This window comes from Ranitomeya imitator, chromosome 1 (assembly GCF_032444005.1).
Source record: "Ranitomeya imitator isolate aRanImi1 chromosome 1, aRanImi1.pri, whole genome shotgun sequence".
In the NCBI taxonomy this organism is placed as follows: Eukaryota; Metazoa; Chordata; class Amphibia; order Anura; family Dendrobatidae; genus Ranitomeya; species Ranitomeya imitator.
Window position 1 is genome coordinate 183,874,681 of NC_091282.1, and position 26,294 is coordinate 183,900,974.

Below are 26,294 nucleotides of genomic sequence, written 5' to 3' on the forward strand. Positions count from 1 at the left end.
CAAGAAAATCCAGGGGAAAATCTGCATGTAACAGTCACATCTCCACCAGGTCCTTCTCCTGCGGCACCTGCTTCTGTCGCCAGGTGTCACCGTGGTCAGTCATTTTTCAGGTGGCGCTGGTGATAGAAGAGACAATGGAAACAGAAGATCTGGATGTTGCATGCTCTGTCTAGCCACTGAGATTAGGGTGGCTGTGGACCTGCAGTGCCGTCCTGTCTGAAAATATGAATGTGTGTACTGTTCAGCTGGAGTTATCAGCTCCCTGCTCCAGCCAATTGGTGAGCACCACACCCTACTTAAGCTTCCAGCTTACTGCCTGAAGTTGCCAGATATAGCCTTGTGCTCGTTTGGTTTAGTCCTGTCTGTCCTGCTCCTGTATATTATCATTGTTTCCTGTTTGGACCTCATCTTGTAAGGCCTCTTTCACACTTCCGTCGGTTTGTCCTCCGTCGCAATCTGTCGTTTTAGGCAAAAAACAGATTCTGCAAATGTGATCGCAGGATGCGTTTTTTTACCCTTAGACTTGTATTAGCGACGGATCGCGATGGATGGCCACACGTCGCGTCCGTCGTATTTTGGCAGACCATCGTCACAAAAAAACGTTCAAGTGAACTTTTTTTGTCCGCCGTGTCTGCCATTTTCGACCGCACATGCACCGCGGAAACTCCGCCCCCTCCTCCCCGGACTGCAGAATGGGCAGCGGATACAACGAAAAACTGCATCCGCTGCCCACATCGTGCAAAACTTTCACAACGTCCGTCGGTATGGGTCCGTCGCAATGCGTACTATTCTTGCGAACTCTGATTTTGTACTTTTCCTGAAGATGAGACTTCATGTCTCTCTGTAGGTGTTTCACTTTAACCCCTTCGCGACATGCGCCGTACTAGTACTGCGCTGCCGGCACTGCATTAGTGCCAGCAGCAGTACTAGTACGGCGCACCGATCACCGCGGTCTCGCGCTGAGCGCCGCGGTGATCGGGTGCGGGGGTCAGCTGTATATGACAGCTGACACCCCGCAGCAATGCCCACGATCGGCGCTATCGCCGATCGCGGGCATTTAACCCCTCTGATGCCGCTGTCAGTAGTGACAGCGGCATAGAGGGGGATCGCGCAGGGACGGGGGCTCCCTGCGCTCTCCAACCGGATCAACGCAATGAGATCGCGTTGCTCCGGTGACCCGGAAGGAGTCCCCGGATCCAAGATGGCCGCCGGACTCCTTCCGGGTCATGAAGTGACCTGGCTAGCCGGCGCCTGCTGAGAGCAGGCGCTGGAAAGCCAGCTAAACTGCATGTCAGATCGTTGATCTGACAGTGTGCTATGCACAGTGTCAGATCAACGATCTGATCTAATACAGAGATGTCCCACCCTGGGACAATGTTAGAAAGTAAAAAAAAAAAAAAATAGAATGTGTAAAAAAAAATAAAAAAAAATCCCCCCCCCAAAAAAAAACATTTCCCAATAAATCCATTTATTTATGTAAAAAAAAAAACAAACAATAAATGTACACATATTTGGTATCGCCGCGTCCATAACGACCCGCTCTATAAAACTGTCCCACTAGTTAACCCCTTCAGTGAACACCACAAAAAAAAAAAAAAACAAGGCAAAAAACAACGCTTTATTATCATACAGGCGAACAAAAAGTGGAATAACACGCGATCAAAACGACGGATATAAATAACCATGGTACCGCTGAAAACGTCATCTTGTCCCGCAAAAAAAAAGCCGCCATACAGCATCATCAGCAGAAAAATAAAAAAGTTATAGCTCTCAGAATAATGCGATGCAAAAACAATTATTTTTTTACATAAAATAGTTTTTATTGTGTAAAAGCGCCAAAACATAAAAAAAATTACATAAATGAGGTATCGCTGTAATCGTACTGACCCGAAGAATAAAACTGCTTTATCCATTTTACCACACGTGGAACGGTATAAACGCCCCCCCTAAAAGAAATTCAGGAATTGCTGGTTTTTGTGCATTCCGCCTCCCAAAAATCGGAATAAAAAGCGATCAAAAAATGTCATCTGCCCGAAAATGTTACCAATAAAAACGTCAACTCGTCCCGCAAAAAACAAGACATCATATGACTCTGTGGGCCAAAATATGGATAAATTATAGCTCTCAAAATGTGGTGATGCAAAAACTATTTTTTGCAATAAAAAGCGTCTTTTAGTGTGTGACAGCTGCCAATCATAAAAATCCGCCAAAAAAACGCTATAAAAGTAAATCAAACACCCCTTCATCACCCCCTTAGTTAGGGAAAAATAATAAAATGTAAAAAAATGTATTTATTTCCATTTTCCCATTAGTGCTAGGGTTAGGGCTAGGGTTAGGGCTAGGGCTAGGGTTAGGGCTAGGGTTAGGGCTAGGGTTAGGGCTAGGGTTAGGGCTAGGGCTAGGGTTAGGGTTAGGGCTAGGGTTAGGGTTGGGGTTAGGGTTTCAGTTATAATTGGGGGGTTCCACTGTTTAGGCACATCAGGGGCTCTCCAAACGCGACATGGCGTCCGATCTCAATTCCAGCCAATTCTGCTTTGAAAAAGTAAAACAGGGCTCCTTCCCTTCCGAGTTCTCCTGTGTGCCCAAACAGTGGTTCCCCCCAACATATGGGGTATCAGCGTTCTCAGGACAAGTTGGACAACAACTTTTGGGGTCCAATTTGTCCTGTTACCCTTGGGAAAATAAAAACATAGGGGATAAAATATCATTTTCGTGGAAAAAAAAAAAATTTTTATTTTCACAGCTCTGCGTTATAAACTGTAGTGAAACACTTGTTGGTTCAAAGCTCTCACAACACATCTAGATAAGTTCCTTTGGGGGTCTAGTTTCCAATATGGGGTCACTTGTGGGGGGTTTCTACTGTTTAGGTACATCAGGGGCTCTGCAAATGCAACATGACGCCTGCAGACCAATCCATCTAAGTCTGCATTTCAAATGGCGCTCCTTCCCTTTCGAGCTCTGCCGTGCACCCAAACAGTGGTTCCCCCCAACATATGGGGTATCAGCGTTCTCAGGACAAGTTGGACAACAACTTTTGGGGTCCAATTTGTCCTGTTACCCTTGGGAAAATAAAAACATAGGGGATAAAATATCATTTTCGTGGAAAAAAAAATATTTTTTATTTTCACGGCTCTGCGTTATAAACTGTAGTGAAACACTTGTTGGTTCAAAGCTCTCACAACACATCTAGATAAGTTCCTTGGGGGGTCTAGTTTCCAATATGGGGTCACTTTTTGGGGGTTTCTACTGTTTACGTACATCAGGGGCTCTGCAAATGCAACATGACGCCTACAGACCAATCCATCTAAGTCTGCATTTCAAATGGCGCTCCTTCCCTTCCGAGCTCTGCCGTGCACCCCAACAGTGGTTCCCCCCAACATATGGGGTATCAGCGTTCTCAGGACAAGTTGGACAACAACTTTTGGGGTCCAATTTGTCCTGTTACCCTTGGGAAAATAAAAACATAGGGGATAAAATATCATTTTCGTGGAAAAAAAATATTTTTTATTTTCACGGCTCTGCGTTATAAACTGTAGTGAAACACTTGTTGGTTCAAAGCTCTCACAACACATCTAGATAAGTTCCTTGGGGGGTCTAGTTTCCAATATGGGGTCACTTGTGGGGGGTTTCTACTGTTTAGGTACATCAGGGGCTCTGCAAATGCAACATGACGCCTGCAGACCAATCCATCTAAGTCTGCATTTCAAATGGCGCTCCTTCCCTTCCGAGCTCTGCCGTGCACCCAAACAGTGGTTCCCCCCAACATATGGGGTATCAGCGTTCTCAGGACAAGTTGGACAACAACTTTTGGGGTCCAATTTCTCCTGTTACCCTTCGGAAAAAAAAATTGTGGGCTAACACATCATTTTGTGGAAAGAAATAATGATTTTTTAATTTTCACAATGCTACATTCTAAACTTTAGTGAAACAATTGGGGGTTAAAAGTGCTCACCACACATCTAGATAAGTTCCTTAGGGGGTCTTCTTTCTAAAATGGGGTCACTTGTGGGGGGTTTCCACTGTTAAGGCACGTCAGGGGCTCTCCAAATGCGACATGGCGTCCGATCTCAATTCCAGCCAATTTTGCATTGAAAAGTCAAATGGCACTCCTTCCCTTCCGAGCTCTGCCATGCGCTCAAACAGTGGTTTATCCCCATATATGAAGTATCGACGTACTCAGGACAAATTGCACAACAACTTTTGGGGTCCAATTTATCCTTTTATCCTTGGGAAAATAAAACATTTGGGGCAAAAAGATCATTTTTTGTGAAAATTAATAAAAAAATTTTTTTTACGGCTCTACATTATAAACTTCTGTGAAGCACTTGGAGGTTCAAAGTGCTCACCACACATCTAGATTAGTTCCTTAGGGGGTCCACTTTCCAAAATGGTGTCACTTGTGGGGGTTTCCACTGTTTAGGCACATCAGGGGCTCTCCAATCTTGACATGGGCTCCGATCTCAATTCCAGCAAATCTTGCATTGAAAAGTCAAATGGCGCTCCTTCCCTTCCGAGCTCTGCCATGTGCCCAAACAGTGGTTTACCCCCACATATGGGGTATCGGCGTACTCAGGACAAATTGTACAACGAATTTTGTGGTCCAATTTCTCCTGTTACCCTTGGTAAAATGAAACAAATTGGACCTGAAGTAAAAATTTTGTGAAAAAAAAGTTAAATGTTTAATTTTTTTAAACATTCAAAAAATTCCTGTGAAGCACATGAAGGGTTAATAAACTTTTTGAATGTGGTTTTGAGTACCTTGAGGGGTGCAGTTTTTAGAATGGTGTCACTTTTGGGCATTTTCTGTCATATAGACCCCTCAAAGTCACTTCAAGTGTGAGGTGGTCCGTAAAAAAATGGTTTTGCAAATTTTGTTGCAAAAATGAGAAATCGCTGGTCAACTTTTAACCCTTATAACGTCCTAACAAAAAAAAGTTATGTTTCCAAAATTGTGCTGATGTAAAGCAGACATGTGGGAAATGTTGTTTATTAACTATAATATGTGATATAACTCTCTAATTTAAGGGCATAAAAACAAAGAGTTTGAAAATTGCTAAATCTTCATAATTTCCGACAAATTTTTGTTTTTTTCACAAATAAATGCAAGTCATATCGAAGAAGTTTTACCACTATCATGAAGTACAATATGTCACGAGAAAATAGTGTCAGAATCACCAGGATCCGTTGAAGCGTTTCAGAGTTATGACCTCATAAAGTGACAGTGGTCAGAATTGTAAAAATTGGCCCTGTCACTTAGGTGAAAACAGGCTTTGGGGTGAAGGGGTTAAGTGGAACTGGCATTCTGCTTTGTACTCTACTAGCATTAAACTATGTCTTGAAGAAAAATGAGTTCTCATGGCATGGAATATAATATGTAACACAGTGAGTGGAATTGTGCTTCCGAGTAATGCAATAAAATGTTTTTCTATAATAGTATTGAGAGTTATGTATTCCACAACCATAAAGAGGTGGTACAAAACTAAATCATAAATATCTCTCTATTGTAATAATTTACTGTATTTTCTGGTCTATAAGTATACTTTTTAACCCTTGAAAATCTTCTCAAAAGTCGGGTATCATCTTATACGCCAGGTGTCGTCTTATAGGCAGGTGCGGAGTAATCTGCGGTCGCCGCATATTGTGGGGGGAGCGATCCCAATGACAAGGAGAGGGGGCACCTCACCGGGAAGGTGTAAGTGAAGCAGAGGCAGAGAAGGAGATAATAGGATACAAGGGCGAGCCAGATGAGTGAAAGAGGAGTGTTTTTCTAGGCACAGCACCGCTCTCTCTCTCTCTTTTTTTGCATACCCCTGGCATCCCAGAAGCTGACAGTTTGCTTCACTTACACCTTCCTGGTGAGGCGCTCCCTCACCTCGTCATCGGGACCACTCCCCCCCACTATATACTTCGACAGCAGATTGCTCCGAACCCATCCTATAAGACGACACCCGGAATATAAGACAACCCCCGACTTTTGAGATGATTTTATATTTTTACTGGAAAAGTTGGGGGTCGTCTTATACGCCCAGTCGTATTATACGCCGGAAAATACGGTAATTGTTTTTCTAGTTTAATTAAAGATTCCTTACCATTCCTTCTCTATTGTTTCTAACTGTTCAATCTTTTTTTACTCACTTCCGTTTTGATGACGCTTTGTTTGAGAATCCCTACTGCACTGCCGATGCTTCTGTTAGACTGAACGGTCACTTGACAGCCGGGTATCTACCTGACATAGCAGAACTGATGAGTGTTAGTTCACCCAGATCAGCTCTGCCAATGGCTTCTTACTGGCTGTATTCTCAGTATCTGGGACTCCTAGGCTGCCCCAGGTACAGTGGAAAAGATGTACAAAAAATGTGTCTCCCAAAGATTTTTTATGATCAATTGCAATGTATGTAAATAATAAAAAGTAAGGTTGTTGTGAGGTTGTTACGTCACCATCAGCACCAGCTTCAATATCCCCTCTTTTGGACCAATCGAACATCAACAGGAAGTCAGGGCTGCTCTTTGACTCACTCTTGATGTTTGATTTGAGGAATGTTTGATGGAGGAATATAAAAAATAAAACCCCACTCACATAGGGAAAAAAAGTTTTCTTTCTTGGAAATACATTATATTATATATTTTAAGGGGTTGTCTACTACTGGACATCCCCAGCTTAATCAGTCCAACACCCATAGACCACGTTCGCACGTTCAGTATCTGGTCAGTATTATCCATCGTTATTTGTAAGCCAAAATCAAGAGTGGGTGATAAATGCAGAAGTGGTGCATATGTTTCTATTATACTTTTCCTCTAATTGTTCCACTCCTGGTTCTGGCTTACAGATACTGATGTAAAATACTGACCAAATACTGAACGTGTGGACGTGGCCTTACAGCGATGACGTCACTACTTCCAGAGAGTGACATGATGTTGTGTCACGTGTGATCTACAGCCATTTAACGTCCCACTCATCAGCTGCAGCCTTTACAATTTCATCAGGCCCGATGTCCTGATGATGAATGAATATTGATTAGCTGCAGTCAAAGAGGGGCCAATCATTGGCTGCCGCTGGCTCATGACACAACGTCTTGTCACTCTCTAGGAACAAGGATGCCAACATTTGATAATACCAATATCTAAAAACCTGCAGTATATATACAGAACAGGTTATTTAATTTGTGACACATAAAAATGCCTACAACATCTAGATGGTTTACCGAGTGTGGGGCTTTCTTCACACCCATTGGCACCCTGAGATTGTGGGGTCCTGACAGAGGAGTATCTAGGAGGGGGGGCAGCCGGTAGGGGGGAGCAGTCGGGCTGCCTAATCCGCAGTGTCTCCCCCAGCGGCTGCATTATGCCGCCTCCGGACTGGGAGTCAGCTGTTCTCTGTGCCGACTGTCAAGCTGACAGCCGGCACAGAGAAGCTGCAGTGCGCCGATTCCCAGGGATCAATTGTAACAACAAAATGATTTATCATGGTGGGGGAGATTTAATGTGACTGGGGATGGGGGGATTTATTGTGGGGGGGATATTTAATGTGAGTGGGGGTGGAGGAATTTATTGTGGGGGGGTGGGAGATTTAATGTGAGTGGGGATGGGGGGATTTATTATGGGGGGAGATTTAATGTGAGTGGCGATGGGGGGATTTATTGTGGGAAGTAGATTTAATGTGTGGGGATGGGAAGATTAATTGTGGGGGGGGAGATTTAATGTGAGTGGGGATGGGGGGATTTATTATGGGGGGGTTTAATGTGATTGTCGATGGGGGGATTTATTGTGGGTAGATTTAATGTGAGTGGGGATGGGGGGATTTATTGTGGGGTGTGGGAGATTTAATGTGAGTGAGGGGGGAGATTTAATGTGAGTGGTATGGGGGATTTATTGTGGGGGGTTTAATGTGAGTGGGGATGGGGGATTTATTGTGGGGGTGGGAGATTTAATGTGAGTGGGGGTGATTTAATGTGAGTGGAGATGGGGGGATTTATTGTGGGTGGGAGATTAATGTGAGTGGGGATGGAGGGATTTATTGTGGGGATGGAAGATTTAATGTGAGTGGGGATGGGGGAATTTATTGTGTGGGGGGGTGGGAGATTTAATGTGAGTGGGGTGGGGGGATTTATTATGGGGGGAGATTTAATGTGAGTGGGGTGGGGGGATTTATTATGGGGGGAGATTTAATGTGACTGGGGATGGGGGGATTTATTGTGGGGGGAGATGTAATGTGACTGGGGTGGGGGATTTATTGTGGGGGAGATTTAATGTGACTGGGTATGGGGGATTTATTGTTGGGGGGGAGATTTAATGTGAGTGGGGATGGGGGGATTTATTGTGGGGGGGTTTAATGTGTGTGGGGATGGGGGGATTTATTGTGGGGGGAGATGTAATGTGACTGGGGTGGGGGATTTATTGTGGGGGAGATTTAATGTGACTGGGTATGGGGGATTTATTGTTGGGGGGAGATTTAATGTGAGTGGGGATGGGGGGATTTTTTGTGGGGGGTTTAATGTGTGGGGATGGGGGATTTATTGTGGGTGGGAGATTAGTTTGAGTGGGGATGGAGGGATTTATTGTAGGGGTGGAAGATTTATTGTGACTGGGGAGGGGGATTTATTGTGGGGGAGATTTAATGTGACTGGGGAGGGGGATTTATTGTGGGGGAGATTTAATGTGACTGGGGATGGGGGGATTTATTGTGGGGGGAGATTTAATGTGAGTGGAGATGGGGGGATTTATTGTGGGTGGGAGATTAATGTGAGTGGGGATGGAGGGATTTATTGTGGGGATGGAAGATTTAATGTGAGTGGGGATGGGGGAATTTATTGTGTGGGGGGGTGGGAGATTTAATGTGAGTGGGGTGGGGGGATTTATTATGGGGGGAGATTTAATGTGAGTGGGGTGGGGGGATTTATTATGGGGGGAGATTTAATGTGAGTGGGGTGGGGGGATTTATTGTGGGGGGAGATTTAATGTGACTGGGGCGGGGGATTTTTTGTGGGGGAGATTTAATGTGACTGGGGATGGGGGGATTTATTGTGGGGGGAGATGTAATGTGACTGGGGTGGGGGATTTATTGTTGGGGGCAGATGTAATGTGACTGGGTATGGGGGATTTATTGTTGGGGGGGAGATTTAATGTGAGTGGGGATGGGGGGATTTATTGTGGGGGGGTTTAATGTGTGTGGGGATGGGGGGATTTATTGTGGGGGGAGATGTAATGTGACTGGGGGGGAATTTATTGTGGGGGAGATTTAATGTGACTGGGTATGGGGGATTTATTGTTGGGGGGAGATTTAATGTGAGTGGGGATGGGGGGATTTTTTGTGGGTGGGAGATTAGTGTGAGTGGGGATGGAGGGATTTATTGTAGGGGTGGAAGATTTATTGTGACTGGGGAGGGGGATTTATTGTGGGGGAGATTTAATGTGACTGGGGATGGGGGGATTTATTGTGGGGGGAGATTTAATGTGACTGGGGCGGGGGATTTATTGTGGGGGAGATTTAATGTCACTGGGGATGGAGGGATTTATTGTGGGGGGAGATGTAATGTGACTGAGGTGGGGGATTTATTGTGGGGGGGTTTAATGTGACTGGGGATGGGGGATTTATTGTGGGTGGGAGATTAGTGTGAGTGGAGATGGAGGGATTTATTGTAGGGGTGGAAGATTTATTGTGACTGGGGAGGGGGATTTATTGTGGGGGAGATTTAATGTGACTGGGGATGGGGGGATTTATTGTGGGGGGAGATTTAATGTGACTGGGGCGGGGGATTTATTGTGGGGGAGATTTAATGTGACTGGGGATGGGGGGATTTATTGTGGGGGGAGATGTAATGTGACTGGGGTGGGGGATTTATTGTGGGGGAGATTTAATGTGACTGGGGATGGGGGGATTTATTGTGGGGGGAGATTTAATGTGACTGGGGAGGGGGATTTATTGTGGGAGGAGATTTAATGTGAGTGTGGATGGGGGGATTTATTGTGGGGTGAAGATTTAATGTGAGTGTTAATGGTGGGATTTATTGTGGGGGTGGGAAATTTAATGTGAGTGGAGGAGATTTAATGTGAGTGGGGATGGGGGGATTTATTGTGGGTGGGAGATTAAATGTGTCTGAGGATGGGGGAATTGATTGTGTGGGGTAGAATTGGAGTGGGGATGGGGGAATTTATTATGGGGCATTGGAGTGGGGATGGGGGAATTTATTGTGTGGGGAGAATTTGAGTGGGGATGGGGGATTTATTGTGTGCGGGGAATATTGAAGTGGGGATGGGTGTGTTTAATGTGTGTGGAGAGAATTTGAGTGGGGATGGGGGGATTTATTGTGTGGGGGAGATTTGGGGTGGAGATGGGGTTATTTATTGCGTGTGCAGAGATTTGTAGTGGGGATGGGGGGATTTAATGTGTGGGGGAGATTTGAGGACACAAAATGAAGAGCAATGGGGGAGATGGGGGGCATGTATGAGGAAACAGTACAGGGGAATGGAGGGCATGTACAGTACAGACCAAAAGTTTGGACACACCTTCTCAATTAAAGATTTTTCTGTATTTTCATGACTGAAAATTGTACATTCACACTGAAGGCATCAAAACTATGAATTAACACATGTGGAATTATATACTTAAAAAGTGTTAAACAACTGAAATTATGTCTTATATTCTAGGTTCTTCAAAGTAGCCACCTTTTGGTCTGATGACTGCTTTGCACACTCTTGGCATTCTCTTGATAAGCTTCAAATGATAGCTTCAAAATCACCTGAAGAGTTAATAAACTATCTGAAAGCAATTTTGAACACATTGAGGGGTGCTGTTTTGAAAATGGTGTCACTTTTGTGGTTTTCCAATATATAGGTCCCCCAAAGTCACTTCAAAACTTACTGTATATACTCGAGTATAAGCCTATCCGATTATAAGCCGAGACCCCTAATTTTGCCACAAAAAACTGGGAAAACTCATTGACTCGAGTACAAGCCTAGGGTGGGAAATGCAGCAGCTACTGGAAAATTTCAAAAATAAAAATAGATACCAATAAAAGTTAGGTTAAGTGTTTTGAATATCCATATTGAATCCAGAGCTCCATAAAGTTCATGATGGGCCCCATAAGTTGCTCCATATAAAAATATTCCTCATATAATGCTGCATAAAAGGTTAATGATGGCCCCATAAGATGCTCCATAGAATATTATGATCCATATAATTCTACTCAAAGGTTGATGGCCCCATAAGATGCTCCATAGAATAATATGCCCCATATGCTGCTCCATAAAGGTTGATAGCCCCATAAGATGATCCATAGAATAATATGCCCCATATTCTGCTCCATAAAGGTTGATGACCCCATAAGATGCTCCATAGAATATTATGACCCATATAATGCTGCACAAAGGTTGATGGACCCATAAGATGCTCCATAGAATATCATGCCCCTTATAATGCTGCACAAAGATTGATGGCCCCATAAGATGCTCCACAGCATAATATGCCCTGTATGCTACTGCTGCTGCGATAAAAAAAAAAATTACATCTTGTCGCTGAGGGTCAGGACACCAGCACTTGCGATATTCACCTGTCCCCGTTCCACCGCTGCGTGCCGCTGTGTCTTCCAGGTCTCTGCAGTGACTGTTCAGGCAGAGGGCGCGCACTAACCACGTCATCGCACCCTCTGACCGGGGACCGGTGAATATCGCATGGCTCACCCTCCCCCATCATACTCACCTGCTCCCGGCGCGGTCTCTGCACTTCCCTGTTTCTCCGATGGTCTCTCTGACGCGTGAAGACAGCTTGTTCCTGTATTCAGCGGTCACATGGTACCGCTCATTAAAGTAATGAATATGCACGCCACGTCTATAGGAGTGGAGTCGCACTCATATTCATTACTTTAATGAGCGGTACCACGTGACTGCTGAGCCCAGGAAGAGCTACGGGCATCGGAGCCCATCGGAGAAGCAGGGAAGTGCAGAGACCACGACGGGAGCAGGTAAGTATGATGTAACAGCCGCCACTCCTGCCGTTCCCCCTCCCCCACTGACCCACTTGGACAATGACTCGATTATAAGCTGAGAGGGGCACTGGCGCATGCGTACTAGCAGCTATCAAATCACAGCTATATACACAGATAGCTGCTACTGCACAGGTGCTGCAGGTGCCATTTTCAAATTGATTTTTTTCTAGCTAAAGAACATGAAGAACAGATATTATTGGTGCATAAAACATGCGATTATGCTGCAGAAGATTTTTTTTAGTATGTACAGATATTCATTATGCAAACTAAGGGGCAGGTCACTGAGAGGTCAGTCTGCTTTATGAATACCTAATCAGAGCACCACATGAAGACCCCTCCTCCAGGCCGCCCCAGAGCACGGGCATAACATTAACTCAAAACTGAAAATAAAGAATAAACAACAGCCACAAGATGGATTTCATCTACCAAGGTATCATTTTAATCAGTATAACAGCATCAACCTGACACTGTCTGTAGGTTACTGTGCAGAATCCTGCTGACAGGTTCCCTTTAAATAGTCCTTTATCTAGTATATTAGAAAAAGATGATCTCTTGTCAAAGGACATATTCTCTATCCCTATTTATTGTCATTTATAGTCTCAGGATAAGGCTGCATTCATACACTACATACACTGGCTACATTCTGCATTTGCAGACAGAAAATTTCCTGTGTATCACAGTTGTAGCAACATGGTTGAGATTTTATTAAATCTCATCCAGACACTGCAGGATAATATTCCCGTGTAATTTGACATGTGGATTTCAAACTCACATCAAGTAATTTCATACTGCAGATTTTTACTATGAAATTTAGTCATTGCAAGACACACGGTAAAATCGGTGTCTAATTCATAGCAATTTCTGCATGTATAACACATAGCTCTTGCTGTAAAATCCACAAATACATCTTTTTTTCCCACTTACTGTAAATGTCCACTTTTAAAGTGGTCGTTCAGGACATGTATAAAATTTGCAACTTACTGAATCCTCAAATTGTGCAATGTACAAACTATTAGCATTCTGTTCTGCTTAAGATGTCCGGAGCTTGTAAGATGACTGCTCATGTGCGATTTTCATGATCATGTACTGACCGGTTCGCATATGGATGTGAAACCTGGACGATAAAGAAACAAGACAGACGAAGAATCTACTACTTTGAAATGTGGTGCCGGATAAAAATGTTATCAATACCATGGATGACAAGGAGAACACATAAATCAATTCTGGAACAAATCAAGTCAGACATGTAACTCTAAGCAAGGATCACCAAGCTATGACTTGCCTGCTTTGGACACATTATACAACGAGAGCAATCACTGGAAAAGGACATGATGGTCAGAATAATAGAAGGAACAAGGCAAAGAGGAAGACCAGCAACCCCATGGCTTGATACTATCAACATAATGGCGGAGAAGAACCTGGTGAGCCTATGTAGGCTTGAACAAGATCGATCTTCCTACAGATCGTTCATCCATCAAGTTGACCATGGCTCAAGATCAAGCAGAAGGCCGTTAAATAACAAAGAAAATGGAACAACCAATTTATCAATTTATCTTCCAATTCTCTTAATGGATTCAAATATGAGTGCCGGCAGTGGTCATCCTGACCATGAGTAGTATACAATACATACATTTTAAATGTCCTGGGCGTCCCCCTTTCAATTGAACCTGTCATGTCCACCAAGCCTCCCAAGCTACCAACATGAGGATAAGCTGGCCTGTTATTATATAGCATTGATGACCTACACAAACGTTTCCTTATTATTAGAAAATAACATTAAAAGTGCAGAATGTCTTATCCTAATTAGCCAGGACTAAACTGGCATGAGTTCACCCAGTCATCCTTAGGCTTTTTTCACACTTCCATGTCTCCAGTACATGTGGTGACAGTTTTCACACATACAGGAAACCTGACCTAAATGGGTCTCTGCATATGTCAGTGTGTTTCCAAGGACCGTGTTTCTGTGTGTCCCACACGTAGACATGTTTTATTTTTTTAAAATTTTTTTTTCTAGCATTTTTCCACAATCCTGCAGTCACCGCAGTTCAGCCCGGCTGGGAACGCAGCCCCACTGACCGGCGGTAATCTCGATGATGTCACCGCTGGTCAATAATGCTTGCAGCAGCTCATTCAATAGTTGCTCTCAGCCTGTATGGTCGCACTTAATCATTAATATCGTAATTAATTTGTCTCATTAATGTGAGCATTAAAATAGACATTATTGATTAATATTCTGTCTCTGTAGCAGATAAATGAACTGAAGATACTTGACACTTAATAACCTATGAAAGGACTAAAGGAGGTCACATTTCGGTACTGTGATGATATTGATGCTATTCATAGCTCTCGGTACATCAGTCATTTTCCTTCTTGATGTCTTAAATTCATTTCTAGGGACCTTTAAAAATGATTTATCACAAAGGGAATATGGATGAGTATGTTTCATTAAAAAGAGAATTCATTATATTAAAAGAATATACAGCTGCCAAACTGGAACTCATAATGTGCATATCAAAACCCAGGAGATACAGAATGTTCACAGCAAAGAACTAGAAGGGACGACTAGGGAATAGATAAACTATGTGCAGTGTATCTTCCCTGTTCAGATGTTTAATTGGTAAAATATGAAGAAATCCCCAAATATCTCAACCTTACTTGGACTTTGACTGTTTTCAGTCTTTCCTGGATCGGTTGGCATCAAAATCAGGTCAGCGAATCTGACCATAGGTGCCCAAGGAAAGGGGTTGCAGAATGCAACACTCTACCCTTAGCCCTGAAGTTCAGCACGAAAGCTACCAAATGGAAAAGTGTTTAATTTCCACACCAATTCTTGATTACAGTATATTTGCTCCATTTGCCGCCTCAGCTGCTGCAGCTCCTCTACTGCTTCACTTTTATATCATATATTCTATGGAGAAATGGTGATAGATGACACATGCCATTTCCTCACCACTGGAGTATATGTGCATCATACCACCTTAACCACCATCTTAGAAGCAGCAATCAATTAATTATAAAAAGAAACTTTAATACAGGGTAGTGTCCACTAATGTCACCCTAGGCAGCTGCCGCCACCATTATTATTTCGATCATTGGCCCTACATATACTGCCATGTAATATTTTATCTACTACATTCCATTCCCTTTAGAAAAAGTGAGACTCATAATTATTTTTTAATCGTTATAAAACTATTTTCTGGGCTAATACTTATTTCACACGAAGAAAGTAATTGGAGGACACTTAATGCTTTCATGTGCATTTACTATAAATTGCTCTTTGAATTAAAACTTTTGGAGCAGCCAATGCTTTTATATGGATCGATTTTGCCATGCTGCGTTTTTAACTCAGTACTGTAGTGATATTTTAATGTGAATGTCAGTGGATGCGGAGAGCAGAATCAGAAGGGTTAACACAAGAGGAATGTTCCATTATGTAGCGCAGAATGTCTGTACTGCAATGATTAAATAATGGATATCTCAATTTATCTAACCTTCATGATCATACAGCTACTGTAATGAATTAGCTATTCATGGTACATCTAGAATGTGAAATGTAAAAAACTGGCTGGGAAGCTGCATTTCAGAAAAAGATCATCAATAATTGATTAAAATATTCAGTGCCAGATCTTCCAGTGCAAACCCTTACTATGAAGGAGAACGCCAACTGTGATTGGAATAAAAACTGGAGTGCACATCCATAGACGGATTAAACCATCATAATGCAGCATGGAATACACTAAAAAGAAAGATGAGTAAATAGGCATTGTGTATCCAGGGACCAGGAACCTTTGCCAATTAATAATATTCATGGATAATCACCATTCATTAGAGTCCAAAAGCGAAAAATATACTGTACTTCTCAAAACTAATTAATTTAATTTTTACAGAAAAAAGTAACATTTTGTGGATTTCTGTAGAGCCCATGAATACAATAATGTATAAAGTTTGCAGAAAGAGTTGACGCTGAGAATCACAGCATCAATCATGACTCCCATCAAGCAGGTGTTGTGAATGTGCCACACTCTCCTGGGACCTGTGGTACATCTGAGATTAGACGATCACAGAGACTAGCTGAGCACAGGTCTTCTTTCAAATCTACACTGCCACTCATGAGTTAACAGGTTTCTTGGGGCATGAACAGGGTTTAGAGTTCTTCGTTGTCAATTGGCTGTGCTGCTTATTGGAACAACACACTTCTATTATATAAAGCTGTGCATGGCTTCCCTCCTTGCCAGCAATAGAATCTTCATTCTGTTCCTGGCTTCATTGGAGAAAACGGTATGGAGAGTCGCTCTTAGTCGTTTTGAGATTGTTGATTGCAGTTTGTTGTGAATACCTCTATGCTCCCCTTTTGGCATTTGCTTGTGTTGCTTTTTCTGAATGTTTATTGTGCACCCATTTCTTCTTCGTATTTTATCCTGTATGTCTGCCTTTTTATTGTGCATTAGTTTTCTCCTGTCTGTCCAGCCTGTGTTTACCCTTTCACTCCTGCCTCTTTCCTCCCTGGTGGGAGGGTGGGAGCACCTTATGATTTTGTAGGAGCACAGAGAGGTACGAGACCCAGGCATCTCCACCTTCAGGGGTAACCCTGGGGTTAGGGATAGACTAGAACTCCTCTATATTAAGGAACAGTACAGTGTCCCTCTGCTTTGGCTTTTCTGCAGTCTCAGTGTAACATTCACACAAAGTGAGCAAACTCAGCTTTAGGCCCCGTTCACACATCTGTGTTTCATGTACGTGTTCTCTCCATGTTGTTAAGACGCATACCCATTACACTGGTCAACAAAAATTTTTTTTTCAGGCGCCAAGGTTTTTTTAATGGTTTTAAGGTATCTTGATGGTGCTGAATTAAAAAATCCTATTACTTTTGCTGAATTGGTTCTAGTTTTTTAGATATATCATCCATGAAAACAATGCATTCCCCCAATGAGACTTGTGTGCGATAGCAAATGCCTTAGCTTTTTTTGGTCTTTTGACTCTTAACCCCTATCTGACATTGGACGGGATAGTACGTCCAAGGTCAGATCTCCTGCTTTGATGCAGGGTTCCGCGGTGAGCCCGCACCAAAGCCGGGACATGTCAGCTGTTTTGAACAGCTGACATGTGCCCGTAATAGGCGCGGGCAGAATCGCGATCTGCCCGCACCTATTAACTAGTTAAATGCCGCTGTCAAACGCAGACAGCAGCATTTAACTACCGCTTCCGGCCGGGCGGCCGGAAATGACGTCATCGCCGACCCCCGTCACATGATCTCCATTGTAACCATAGAGGTCCTCGAGATCTCTATGGTTACTGATCGCCGGTGGCTGTGAGCGCCACCCTGTGGTCGGCGCTCACAGCACACCTCCATTTCTTCTACATAGCAGCGATCAGCAGATCGCTGCTATGTAGCAGAGGCGATCGAGTTGTGCCTGCTTCTAGCCTCCCATGGAGGCTATTGAAGCATGGCAAAAGTTAAAAAAAAAAAGTTGAAAAAAATGTTAAAAAAATAAAAAAAATATAAAAGTTTAAATCACCCCCCTTTCGCCCCAATCAAAATAAATCAATAAAAAAAAATCAAATCTACACATATTTGGTATCGCCGCGCTCAGAATCGCCCGATCTATCAATTAAAAAAAAGCATTAACCTGATCGCTAAACAGCGCAGCGGGAAAAAAATTCGAAACACCAGAATTACGTTTTTTTGGTCGCCGCGACATTGCATTAAAATGCAATAACGAGCGATCAAAAGAATGTATCTGCACCAAAATGCTATCACTAAAAACATCATCTTGGCACGCAAAAAATAAGCCCTCAACCGACCCCAGATCACGAAAAATGGAGACGCTACGAGTATCGGAAAATGGTGCAATTTTTTTTTTTTTTTTTAGCAAAGTTTGGAATTTTTTTTCACCACTTAGATAAAAAATAACCTAGTCATGTTAGGTGTCTATGAACTCATACTGACCTGGACAATCATAATGGCAGGTCAGTTTTAGCATTTAGTGAACCTAGCAAAAAAGCCAAACAAAAAACAAGTGTGGGACTGCACTTTTTTTGCAATTTCACCGCACTTGGAATTTTTTTCCCGTTTTCTAGTACACGACATGCTAAAACCAATGATGTCGTTCAAAAGTACAACTCGTCCCGCAAAAAATAAGCCCTCACATGGCCAAATTAACAGGAAAGTAAAAAAGTTATGGCTCTGGGAAGGAGGGGAGTGAAAAACGAACACGGAAAAATGAAAAATCCCATTGTCATGAAGGGGTTAAACAATGTATTAGGTAATGAAATATCCCATATAATTATTTTGTATTTCAATTTGTAAGCTTACAATGTTATAAAAGCAACTTTTTGAAGCCGGAATTCTACAGTGATGAATTAACTATTAACCCCTTAGTGACAGAGCCAATTTGGTACTTAATGACCGAGCCAATTTTTACAATTCTGACCACTGTCACTTTATGAGGTTATAACTCTGGAACGCTTTAACGGATCCCGCTGATTCTGAGATTGTTTTTTTCGTGACATATTGTACTTCATGTTAGTGGTAACATTTCTTCGATATTACTTGCGATTATTTATGAAAAAAACGGAAATATGGCGAAAATTTTAAAAATTTTGCAATTTTCAAACTTTGTATTTTTATGCCCTTAAATCAGAGAGATATGTCACAAAAATTAGTTAATAAATAACATTTCCCACATGTCTACTTTACATCAGCACAATTTTGGAAACAAAATTTTTTTTTGTTAGGGAGTTATAAGGGTTAAAAGTTGACCAGCAATTTCTCATTTTTACAACACCTTTTTTTTAGGGACCACATCACATTTGAAGTCATTTTGAGGGGTCTATATGATAGAAAATAATGAAGTGTGACACCATTCTAAAAACTACACCCCTCAAGGTTCTCAAAACCACATTCAAGAAGTTTATTAACCCTTTACGTGCTTCACAGGAACTGAAACAATGTGGAAGGAAAAAATGAACATTTAACTTTTTTTTTGCAAACATCTTAATTCAGAACCATTTTTTTTATTTTCACATGTGTAAAAACAGAAATGTAACCATACATTTTGTTATGCAATTTCTCCTGAATACGCCAATACCCCATATTTTTGGGCGCACCGCAGAGCTTGGAAGTGAAGGAGCGCCGTTTGACTTTTTCAATGCAGAATTGGCTGGAATTGAGATTTGACGCCATGTCGCGTTTGGAGAGCCCCTGATGTGCCTAAACAGTGGAAACCCCCCACAAGTGACACAATTTTGGAAACTAGACCCCTTAAGGAACTTATCTAGATGTGTGGTGAGCACTTTGAACCCCCATGTGCTTCACAGACGTTTATAACGTAGAGCCGTGAAAAAAAAATATTTTTTTTTCCACAAAAAAGATTTTTTAGCCCCCAAGTTTTTATTTTCACAAGGGTAACAAGAGAAATTGGACCCCAAAAGTTGTTGTCCAATTTGTCCCGAGTATGCTGGTACCCCATATGTGGGGGTAAACCACTGTTTGGGCGCACGGCAGAGCTCGGAAGGAAGGAGTGCCATTTTGGAATGCAGACTTTGATAGAATGGTCTGCGGGCGTTATGTTGCGTTTGCAGAGCCCCTGATGTACCTAACCAGTAGAAACCCTCCGCAAGTGTTAGGTCTCGAGTTCCCGCTTCTGCACAGGGGGAATCTCGAGCCGTCTCCGCTACGGTCCCCCATTCCTATCCAGCCGCAGTGGAGCCTGCTCAGCAGGGATGTCGGTCCCAGCGTCTTGCTCGGTCTCACTCTGTTCAGAGAGTTACTGCTGCTTCTTCTGCTCCTGCCATTAAAGTCAGTGCTGGTCAGCAGCGAGTGGACTTCTCTGGGACTAAGTCCTTGTCTGCGCACACTGAGCATGCCCAGGGCAAGATCTCCCGTTGGAGATCGAGGGTGATGTGCTCAGACTCTGCAGCGCATTCTATTGGTCCTCTTGGCAGGTCTTGGAAGGGCAAAGTTTCTGTGGCCACTTCCTGTTCTGCAACTATATAAACTGCGCATGACTGCACGGCCATGCGCTAGTGTACAATTTAATACGTGTGTTTGTTGTGAGTGCAAGTCGTTCATTAAATACCCCTACCCTATTGTATGACTGTTCGCGTATGGTGTATGGCTGCTATCTAGCGCCCGACTAATCACTCAACGTGTCACACACGTATCAGCGTCTATTGCTGTGACCGCCAGTGCGGTGCCACGCGCCAGTGTGCGCTTCCTGACCCACGTCTGGGTGCTTAGTGGTACCTGCCAGCACGGCACAGTTCACACTTCGGTGCTATAATTATATATTTCCTTACACACCCAGTAGCGGTGTAGTGCCAGCAAGGGTCTAATCGGACTACAATCCCTGTTGGGGTTAAGTTTGCTGACCACTTGCTCGCGCTCTATGTGCGGTACCGCGGTCCTGTGACGCAACAGGATCGCTTTCTTCACGCTGGGTGAGGTTTAACCCACGCGTGTATACTTTTGGATACCGCCATATAGTCTGTCATTTCCTAGCAGCAGGTTTCACCTGCACGGTGGACCCCGGACTGCGAACGCATCTATATCATCTCTCTTGGTGCGTTCCGCCAGTCCTAACAACAAGTGACCCCATTTTGGAAACTAGACCCCCCAAGGAACTTATCTAGATGTGTGGTGAGAACTTTGAATGCCCAAGTGCTTCACAGAAGTTTAGAATGCAGAGTCGTGAAAATAAAAAATATTTTTTTTTTCCACAAAAAAGATATTGTAGCCCCCAAGTTTTTATTTTCACAAGGGTAACAGGAGAAATTGGACTGCAATAGTTGTTGTCCAATTTATCCCGAGTACGCTGATGCGCCATATGTGGGGGTAAACGACTGTTTGGGCGCATGGCAGAGCTCGGAAGGGAAGGAGCGCCGTTTTGGAATGCAGACTTTGATAGAATGGTCTGTGGGCGTTATGTTGCGATTGCAGAGCCCCTGATGTACCTAAACAGTAGTAGCCCCCCACAAGTGACCCCATTTTGGAAACTAGACCCCCAAGGAACTTATCTAGATGTGTGGTGAGAACTTTGAATGCCCAAGTGCTTCACATTAGTTTAGAATGCAGAGTCGTGAAAATAAAAAATATCTTTTTTTCCACAAAAAAGATATTGTAGCCCCCAAGTTTTTATTTTCAAAAGGGTAACAGGAGAAATTGGACCACTAAAGTTGTTGTTCAATTTATCCTGAGTACGCTGATGCCCCATATGTGGGGGTAAACCACTGTTTGGGCGTACGGCAGAGCTCGGAAGGGAAGGAGCGCCGTTTTGGAATGCAGACTTAGATAGAATGGCCTGTCGGCGTTATGTTGTGTTTGCAGAGCCCCTGATGTACCTAAACAGTAGTAACCCCCCACAAGTGACCCCATTTTGGAAACTAGACCCCCCAAGGAACTTATATAGATGTGTGGTGAGAACTTTGAATGCCCAAGTGCTTCACAGAAATTTATGATGCAGAGTCATAAAAATAAAAAATATTTTTTTTTTCCACAAAAAAGATTTTGTAGCCCCCAAGTTTTTATTTTCACAAGGGTAACAGGAGAAATTGGACCGCAGAAGTTGTTGTCCAATTTATCCCGAGTACGCTGATGCCCCATATGTTGGGGTAACCCACTGTTTGGGCGCAGGGCAGAGCTCAGAAGGGAGGGAGCACCATTTGACTTTTTGAGCGCAAAATTGGCTGTCGTGTTTGGAGACCCCTTGATGTACCTAAACAGTGGAAACCCCCCAATTCTAGCTCCAACCCTAACCCCAACACACCCCTAACCCTAATCCCTTCCCGATCCATAATCCTAATCATTAACCCTAACGATAATCACAACCCTTACCCCAAAACAACCCTAATGTCAACCCTAACCATAACCCTAATCAAAACCCTAAATCCAACACACCCCTAATCCTAATCTCAACCCTAACCTCAAACCTAACCCTAATCCCAATACACCCCTAATCACAACCCTAACCTTAACCCTAATCCCAAACCTAACCCTAATCCCAAGCGTAACCCTAATGCCAACCCTAACCCTAATCCAAACCCTAACCCTAATCCTAACTCTAACCCTATCTTTAGCCCCAACCCTATCCCTAACTTTAGCCCCAACCCTAACCCTAGCCCTAAGGCTACTTTCACACTTGCATTGTTTGGCATCCGTCGCAATCCATCGTTTTGGACAAGAAACGGATCCTGCAAATGTACCCGCAGGATGCGTTTTTTGCCCATAGACTTGTATTGCCGACGGATCATGACGGATGGCCACACGTCACGTCCGTCGTGCACTGGATCAGTGTTTTGGCGGACCGTCAGCACAAAAAAAGTTCAATGTAACGTTTTTTTGTACGTCGCATCCACCATTTCTGACCGCGCATGCGTGGCCGTAACTCCGCCCCTTCCTCCCCAGGACATAGATTGGGCAGCGGATGCATTGAAAAACTATATCCGCTGCCCACGTTGTGCACAATTTTCACAACGTGCGTCGGTATGTCGGGCCGATGCATTGCGACGGCCCCGTACCGACGTAAGTGTGAAAGAAGCCTAACCCTAAATTTAGCGCCAACCCTAACCTTAAATTTAGCCCCAACCCTAACCCTAAATTTAGCCCCAACCCTAACTCTAAATTTAGCCCTAACCCTAGCCCTAACCCTAGCTCTAACCCTAGCCCTAACCCTAGCCCTAACCCTAATTTTAGCCCCAACTGCTCTTCTCCTGCCGGCCGGCAGATGGAGACAGATGGCGGGCGCACTGCGCATGCGCCCGCCATTTTCTTTTCCCCGGCGGCCAGGAGGAGCAGCAGAAGGACCCAGGGACACCGGTGAGTATGATATGGTCCCCGAATCCCCCTATTTCTCTGTCCTCTGATGTGCGATCACATCAGAGGACAGAGAATTACACTTTGCTTTTTTTTTTTTTTTTTTTGCGGTCGCCTGTAAACAGTTAATTACCGGCGATCGCAAAACAGGGGTCGGTAAAACCGACCCCGATCATGCTCTTTGGGGTCTCGGCTACCCCTGGTAGCCGAGACCCCAAAGATTCTCCCGGGGCCGGCCGGCGGGTGCACTGCGCATGCGCCCGCCATTTTGAAGATGGCGGCGCCCATCGGGAGCCACGAGGAGCACCGGGGGAGACAGGTGAGGCGATCGGGGACCCCTTTTCTCTGTCCTCTGATGTGCGATCACATCGGAGGACAGAGAAATTAAAAAGAAATCGCGTTGTTTTTTTTTTGCGATCGCCGGTAAACGGTTAATTACCGGCGATCGCAAATGCGGGGTCGGTACAAAACCCCCCGAGACCCCAGAGAAAATCCGACTCTGGGGGGCGCTATTTACTTTTTCCACAGCGCCGTTAACGGCGCTGTGGTTTAAGTACCCTTAGCGGCCGCCGTTAAAAGGCGTATCGGCGGTCGCTAAGGGGTTAAATATCTCAGAAACTAGAGCCAATTTGGCAAAAACAAAGTCATATTCTTAATCATCACCATAAACTTAATATAAAATAGTTCAGACATCGTTGGCACCAAAATCACTGTATACCAGTGTTATAATCTAAGGGAATGTTCACATTGCAATTTTTGGGTGGGATCAGTTGTCCTAAAAAAAAACCAAACCAAAACTTCTGATTTTGATCCAATTCATGTATCAAAAGCAACAATTCAAGTCAATGGGTCTTGAAAGAAAAAGACAGCAGACAGGTGCATCATAATAGGTATGTCTGTTTTTTTTTACTAAGAGGTTGGAGAAGCTTAGAATCTTTTTTTGTAAAGACAGATACATGAACCAAAAGTGAATATTTCTCAGACAGGTAGTTAGCCCTAGACCAGATTTTTTTATCACCAGGGTTAATCAAGTACCTTAATAATAATAATTTAATAATTAATAACATATTCTGCAGCATTTTACAATTTGCGGGTACATGTACAAAGACATTACAAAGCAACACATAGGTTTAGTTCACCAGTTACAGGAGGAGTGAAGGTCCTGTTCACAAGCTTATAATCTATAAGGAAATATTAAGATACAGTAGGTAAAAAGTGCTTGTTATGTATGGTCCAGCCATCATTTTAATAAATAGGACATTTCAGATAAGCTGCATGAGCCGTCATCAGCCAGGATCTGTCTGAGTGCAGTTACCAGGTGCTATTGGGTGCATGTGGAGATAGATAAATAGGAGGGAGCAGATTCTGAGGAAAATGAAGAAAGAGGGAACAGGGAAGAGTTTAATTACTTAATTAAGGTGAAAGACTTGTCTATAGAGATGTGTTTTTAAAGCAAGCTTAAAATGTGGGGGCTGGGTATTAATTGGATCATCTGGGATAATGCATTCCGGAAAACTAGTGCAGCATAAGAGAAGTCTTGGAGATGGAGGTGGGAAGTTCGGTACCTTATATTCTTTTGTGTATAGCAATAGTGGATTTCATGTATTCATTTATTGTAGTGCATAAATGCCTTCCTTTTTTTGCCGGAATATGTTTTTTTAACTGTCTGTCTGCTTCTCTTTGTTCCCACTATGATAACACAAGTAAGCCTCTCTTTTTTTGACATTTTATGGAGACATTTTAGAGGACAGTATTAGAATTGGTCTGGGCACATGCAGCGATTGCAGCAGGAGAGTGTTATGCCTTGAGATCTATTGGGTAGGACACTATCATGTCATCACTTGGCTCCGTTTGAGTCCCATCAGCCCGTGTCTTCAGTTTGTAATGGGTGGGTGTCTCAGTGGTATGTTTGCTCTTATGATAAAAGGTGGAATTTTCTACCCCATGTGCCCCAATTTGTCCATCTGATTTATTTATAGATATTCAGAGATACATGTTTTACGATCAATACTTAATAAACATTTCAGAGTCACTATTTAAAATTCTCCTAGTCAGTTGGTCCACTAAAGACCACGAAAGAGATGGCTACATCCCCTATAACCTACATGCAGTCCAGTGGTTCGCAACCTTTCTTACCTGGAGAGCCACATTCAACTCTTAAAGAAGGTCACAAGCCACATCCAATCCTCTCCCTCTTCCCGCCCATTAGAGTAGGGATATCCTGCTCCTACCGCCTCAATGTAATTACACCCAAAGCCAAAAGTATAATAAGAGCCAAAGCTTTCCCACAAAAAACACACTGAGCAGTATACTTCCATACAGGGGTTTCTACCTTGCCCGGTTCAGTATTCAAACACCAAGCACTCACACAACACCATCACATCCATCTTCAGGCACCTCCTCCAACTGGCAGTATCATCCTGTTTCCAAGTTACTATAAATTATTTATCTCTCCACCCAACGGGCAGTATATGAGTATCCAGATCTGCTATTCTGTGCATGTCTACTCACAATAGTCACCATCTGGAGATCTGCTCATCGTAGCTGTTTGCTAGACCTCATACTAGCATGCTTGTCACTATTGTAGTCATTAACAAAGGGAATAAAAATTCCTATATAGTTACATTTTAGGATAAAGTGTGTCCCCTTTTTTTAATAATTCCCCAGTTTTCCCTATTGCATGCCGTAGAATTAAGCTTATTATCTAGTTTGTGCTCAGTTTATCTTAATAAATTCACAATTAGTAATAGAAATATAAAAAATCGAAAGAACAGAATTCCGTGGCTTGATTTCCCTAGTATTATACAAAACTATATACATTTTGAAAGACAAATTGTTTGAAGCATTTTTACAAAACTTCAGCTCTGACCTGAATACAGATTTGAAAAGTTAAAGGTGTGCATGCTAATAACGAATGCTGTTATTTTGTGCCATTATGTAATGGAGTCCACAAGAAATTTCAATTTCTACGCCTCCGCCATCACACCTTTTAGCTCTCTGCAAGCAGATATTAAATAACCAAAACCTGTAAATTGTGCTATTATGTTAATTCCACTGCAAGAATAACTTGCATATTTATAATGAGCTAGAGAGAAGTTTTCAGCCTAGTTCTAAACTGCATGGCCTATTCATGAAGATAGGAAAGGAGAAGCTATTGAATATTGTAATAGAATTGTAATATACAGCATGACTTCATTTTTTTTTATACAAGGACAGTTTTGGGGTTCTTTATTTTCTTTTCTCCTTCAGAAAATACTTCAACTGAATACAAGAAAAATATATATTTTTGCACCATGTTAGCTAAGAGATAGAAAAATATTAAAATTTGAGAGTCCTCAGTGGTTGATACTTTTTAATGTCTAACGAAAAATAAGTTACCATCTTTTCAGTTAGCCATTAAATGGTATCGAGTTCAACCACTGAGGACGCTCAAATTTTAATATTTTCCAACTACATAGACAGTTTCCTCTTTTATACCTATCTTTGCATGTTTGCCATTGGTT

General features: G+C 43.0%; 1 protein-coding gene across 1 annotated transcript in view; it reads left to right on the forward strand.

Moving 5' to 3' along the window:
* The window catches only part of CAMK4 (calcium/calmodulin dependent protein kinase IV), a 317,938-nt gene that overhangs the window by 21,193 nt on the left and 270,451 nt on the right, over positions 1-26,294 (forward strand). The window lies entirely within an intron of this gene.